Consider the following 6,441-nt stretch of genomic DNA (forward strand, 5'->3'; position numbering starts at 1 on the left):
GTTGCAATAAAACCCACAGTAATTAAAGGGGATCTGGCTGTAATTGCCTCAGTGAATCAACTTAATCAGCACCTGTGCTCACAGTCAACCTAATGGTGCAATCTAACCTTTTAATACCCCAGAAATTAGAATTGTAAAAAATTATACACCTGATAATCATTCTGTATTTTGAATCTCTTGAGTGGACAATGAGTGGACCATTGTCCAAGGCAAATATTAAAGCTGCAGTCTGCTGACTGGGCATGAGTGTATGTGTGTGTGTGTGTGCGTGTGTTAAAGAGGGAGAGGGAGAGCGAAGAAGAGAGAGAGACGGAGAAGCAGAAATGTCAGTATGATGACATCCCACGATTAAAATCATATGCTGATAGTTGATAAATGACAACAAACTTTGGGCCAAAATAAATCAATTTCAATAGAATCGCTACTATTAGCGCATTTGCTCATGGAGACGAAGTAAAGTCACGCCGCAGAGTTCAACTTTGGTGAACTTTCACATACAAATTTGCACAATTGACCAACTACAAACCCTCTTGACAGCGCTGACCTTTGAGAGAACCGAGAGAGCCGGAGAGTCCAAAATGGAGGAAGCTATCATGTTAGCTTAGTCGTATCATCCATTTTTTTAAATCACCCTGCTTTGCTGGAGTTTAAACTGCTCCACCAAATAAATACAACATGGTTTGTAATCAGCTGTGAGACAGGAGTGAATGATACAAATACATTCTCTTGAATTAATTTGCAACCAAGTAGTCGCTAAACTTTCAGCACAACCTGGTGTGACTGAATACACCACAGCAGTTTTTCACAGCAGACATTATGACTTTTGTCATAGCCAGAAAAGCACACGTGTAACTAGTAGCATTAATAACAGCTCTGTACTTTCTGGCTCCAATAGTTTATATTGTTTTGCCTGGAGGAGTCTGAAGGGAGGGTTGGTGTGTGTGGGGATAAGGGGATAATATGATATAGTTTGGGCAGTATTATACTTGTTTTACTTATATAATTCATTTTTTTCTTTGTCCTATGTCTATTTATGTTTAAAAAATAATTTTAAAATATTCTCAAAAAATAAATAAATGGTGCAATAGGAAGCAAGCTAGCATGCATGTCCCTGGAGCTGGAACATAAATAGTATTATTGTTTAAGACACATACAGTACCATATAATAACAATGTCCCCGAACCTTTGCTGCATATTGCACCCCTCTCTCACTCCTGGTTGTAGTTTCACTGTGACTATTACAAAAAAAAGCCAAAATCTTAAAATACAAGCAGGTACTAGGTTAAAAATAGGTAGCCTGACTGGGTGAAAGTGTCTGTGGTTTAAAGGAGCACACATGCACACACACAATCCCTTCCTTGTTTGCACTTAAACTAAAAGATAGAAGTCTTTGAAAGAGACGTAGATTGGACGTAGACAGACGTATATTTCAATGCACATAGTACAATACAATAACAACCACAAGAAAAAACACAGATAACGACACAGCTAAAATCATGAATAAATTAGCACGCCCATTACTCTCGTACTGCTGGGCCCACGGCCTCATTGAAATATAGGTCTTTTCAACACATATACCTAATATACTAAAAAAGAACATTTAAAATGATTCAGTGGCTTGTGTGAACACATTAATTTTCAGTACTAAAAATATATTTTTAAGCAGGTCTTGGGCCCTACTTCTTTCTTGTGTGGAATGCATAATGGATTCCTATGTAATCCATTATGGCTGCTGAGGGAGCGAGAGATAAAGAGTCTTCAGCAGCAGCCACCCGGGGTTGTTCTTCTTTAAATGAAGTTTTAATAAAGAACGACGGAAAGGCTGTACAAGGTCAATTATCAGACTTTGCCCATCCTCTGATACTGTTCTCGGATCCCTGTGCTTAGTTAACCATAATAGCTGTCAGTCATAGCCTGCTGATCTACACGTAAAAATGTCAGACACCCAGACGAAGGCTGAACCTATCTATCCAACACCTCTGTCAGTGTACGTTTACTGTTGACTATTTTTCGTCCTGACTGGCACATAAGGTCGCCACTGTCACAGACAGGCAAATCAGGAGAGCTGACTGTGGTCGACGTTCATTTGTCAGTGCCCTTGTTGAGGAGGATATCTCTTTATGCATCAAGAATACGTTAAAAGTCACTGGGGGGAGAGGTGGAGATATTAATTTCATCTGTCCGGGTGCTCGCTCAGCGTTGAAAGTTGAAAGGCCCCCCAACCCGTCTCAAAGAGTGAGGTGGATTTAATGTACGGGGTGCTTATGAATACACTTATGTATTCATTTGAGCAGTAAACGCCGAGCTGGGTCCCACACAGAAAAACAAACTGCCTAGCTTCCGGCAGCCATTTTAATTAAATGCCATGGATTGTCAAATTTATCGATCCCCCCCCTCCCCTGACACAAGCCTGAAGGATGTCCTGTGCCATTTCCATATCTTTAGCGGCTTCTCCTGCTAATGTGAGGTGAGGGATGGAAGTAGATGGAGGTCTGCTTGGCTAAATTGGGCCTGGCTCTCACAGCTTGGAGCTGAGGGAGGGAGCGGGGTGTAAATGGATGCAGATAGGCTAAAGGGGGGGTTGCACATGTCCTGAAGCGATAGCCTCGGAGCTGTAGCGAGGCTCTCCCTCCCTCCGAGCAGATCTGTGTACAGATGGGTGTCTGACAGTTCTACAGCTGTTCTCCTAATTGTTCATTAAGTGTTTTATTGATTCCCTTATTTCAAGTACATGTGTCTTTCAGCCACTGCTCTCCATGTGAAGTGGCAGACACACATGCCACACACACACACACACACACACTAACACGCACTCACACCTTCACACACATCCTGGCTGGGCTGAGATGACAGGGCCAGCTGATGCTGAAAATGCGAGCTGCCACTTCTAATCCAGGATTCTTCTCTCTGTGGGGTCCAGCAGGGTCTGGAAAGCAACGCTGCGCTTGACGCACCAGGCTTTTATTTTCCAAACTTTTAGCATCAATCAATTAAAGTGCTGGCAGCAGCATGGAAAAATGTTTAATTCCTTGTTAAGTGGCAGCAGCCTCAGATTGCACCTGGCTGATAAGGGAGCTTGTGTGAGTCTATTAGATCCTGATACTCTTGCCTGAGTACTTGGCGAGAGTGCAAGCTTTATTTAGGCAGAAAATGATCAAGAGAGATAGTCGGGAGGAGAGGAGAGAGGATACAGAGAGTTAGAGAAGAAAAAAAGCTGAGGAAAGAGAGCAGGACTATACAGCAGCATCATCTAGAAGCAGTTTTTTATCAGGCAAGATCATCTTCCATTGTGGATTATGGCATTCAGTGGGAGCAGCTCTCACCCTGGCCTGATCCACATTTAATCTGCGAGCAGAATTGATAAAAGCCATGCCAAGGTCCATGCTCTGGCATAAATCCTCTGTAAAAAATAGGCTAAGATAAAAAGTTATCTAGATTCCCATAAGGAATAGATTTATCCATCCACTGGTTTAAGTTCATGGCAGCACCTTGCTCTCTGTAGCCTAGATTTGACAGTCATTCAGGGAAGTCTTACTATATCTACCACATGCAATAAAAGAAGTAACCTAAATATGAGGTGGAAAAATGAGAAATCCCTGATGTTATAGTGACAGTCTCCCTCTGTGTGGGCTTTAAAGTGAGAGAATGCAGAGCACGTACAGACAAAGGCAATTTGTTTCAGTGCTTTTATGAATTTATAGAAAATGCAGCAACTAGAAAGGGTAGTATTATATGGACTGGTCACTGCTAAAGGGAGAAAAATCACCAGACAAACTGTAACCATTTCTCTTTTTTCCCCTTTGTTCTAAGCCTCACAATTTGGCTTTCAAATTGGACTTAGCGCTTCAGTGAGTCAAGTCATATACTCCCAGCCCGGGTGGTCGTCTCCATTTCTTGGGCGAGGAAATTCTGTCGGCCCTCCTGCGTTGAGTGGAGTGATAATGTTCTCTGTAAAACACAATCAGTCACCTCCCTCCTTGCCTTTGTATAAGCCTCGAGGACCCCCAATCAATACTGGCTGGCTGGGTGACTTATCATCGCGGGCCGGCCGCAGAGCTGAACTGAGCTGAGCCGAGCGGGGCAGCAGACAGTGGGCTGCATCCTGATGCAGACGTGAGGTGAGGCCTGTTGGCTGCATGAGTGACCTGCCCGCCAGGCAGTGACCAATTTGTTATGAGTCAACATGGGGAAAGATGGGAAAAGGTCTCTTTGAGAAGGTATACATGGTGGATATTTGTACAAATTCAGCCCGGAATCCAAGACAATGTATCAGAGAAGTGAATGTAATGCAGTTTACAAGTAAAAGATATTTTTCTGTGTGAGTCATAACAGGAGTAATGGGAGTATTCATGTCTCTGGACACATAAACTTTTGCTTCTGAGTTTTGTTTGTTTGTTTGTTTATTCACATAAATACAAAATAAACTGATCAAATTTAATAGGATTCTTGATTTTATCATGAATGAATTTATTAAAACACACCATAAGTACAGAATATGATAGTGCTTTACAGTCCACAAATTACAGTGTAATTACGTGGCTATTCTGGGAGACATCTAAAATAATTATGGTTAAACTTTTTAAATTCAACAAGATTTTAAAAGCAATTAAAATTAATTCTATAGTATTTACAAAGAAACAAGACAATAAACATGGGAACATTTGGGAGAACAATAATATGATTATAGCAGGACAAAATAAATATTAAATGTAAAAATCTTGGATTATCAACATAATGGATTTAATGGCCCAATAATTTGTGTTTGATGAACTGTCTTAAGTATTATTACATGCTTACTCCTCTTGTTCATAGTAATTATGAACTAAGTAAGTGGGCTATAAAATGCAACAATAAATTAGTAGTAAGTAAGTAAGTAAGTAGTGTTTGGTCCCATTGCACTCATAGTATTGATTGGGTAACTGCAGAAAATCATGTTCATATGGCGTTAAAGACAGTGAACCACAAGTCAGACAAACAACAGCAAATACAGCAGAAGATCAGAAACAATCACAGACATCACTAAATGGAGTCAAGGTTAAAAGATTGAAGTGGGATGAGACGTTTAAATTTCACAATCCCCTGCAATTCATTCTCTTTATAGGGTGCAAAGTAGTGGAGTTCAGTATTTACCCAACGAGTAGTTAAAAAGTCCTGAGATCTGGGGCCTGTTTCACCAAATTACAATATGCAAGTTGCATGTTGCAATCATTTCCTCTTTGCTAATTTGAACACATTTAGCTAAACAAAAGAAACACCATATTTTTGATCCATAAACGGGCATGCGAGAGGACTGTAGAACTCGCAAATTTATCTGCAATTTGAGAGTAACAGTCATTTGTAAAACAGGAAAGTGGCACAATGCGTGATCTGCGTGTAAACAGTGCTTTCACGAAATTGGCCCCTGGTCTGGTGGACAGTGGTTTTGAATGGGAGAAGAGAAATGATATACTGAGGCAGTTATAAATAAAAAGTTCACAGTTTTATTTCATTCAATCAACAGCACTCTGTCATCTTGTGTGTTGCCTTCTCAAAATATGAGCCTGTCCGTTGTACAAAGCATTTCCGCGTTTTAGGAATCTGAAGACAATTTTCTCTTGTACCAGTATAAGTTGTTTGATCTGGCAGTGAGGCTAGTAACCCAGAGCTCAACATACACAAACAGAACTATGCGAAATTTACAGGGACTGGCAAAATCTAGCAGCTACAAACACACCAGATGCTTTCACTAACTAACCTATTTGTCTCCTATCTGGAATTGCAGAAAGCAGCATGTCTGGAAAGAAGCTTTATAGTTTTTATTTTGCCCTAAATTATCTAGAACAACTTTGGATGCATGTCAAGGTTAGACAATCAAAAATATATCCAGTATATTTTGGAACTGTATCAATACACTGCAATAATTTAGCACTACAAGACAGATGGTATGAGACAAAGACAGCCTATTATTATTAATTCAAACCTTCAGAATACTTCATGTCAATCACTTTATGTAGCCAAGTGAGTTGCTGCAAACAGCCATTTGTATAATGTTGATAAACTCACATAGTCTGTGGATATCTAGAGAGCTTTCCCTGAGGAGAACTTTAATTTGGCCAGTACTCTCCTAACTGTTCTTGAAGGCCGTATAAGATGATATGTGGTCCTGAATAGTTGTCTCTTGGCCTTGCTTGCCTCTGCAGTTTTGTGACAATACTTTCAAGGCCTTTACTTAACACTAGCACTGTTGTCTCTCAGTTTATATGTGATGACCAAGGGCTAAATGCACAACCTATGGTGAAAGTATAAGCACACTGCAAAAATGTACGTGTAAATCCAAACTCTACCGTGTCTTGTGAAGTTGTAAACCAAGTTATTTCACTCTGTGCATGAATCTTATTCTTTAGTGCTAATTGTTAAATAACTGCATTTGTCTGCCTGAAAACTGGTATCCCTGCCTCTGCA

Source organism: Thunnus albacares, chromosome 9 (assembly GCF_914725855.1).
Source record: "Thunnus albacares chromosome 9, fThuAlb1.1, whole genome shotgun sequence".
Taxonomy (NCBI): Eukaryota; Metazoa; Chordata; class Actinopteri; order Scombriformes; family Scombridae; genus Thunnus; species Thunnus albacares.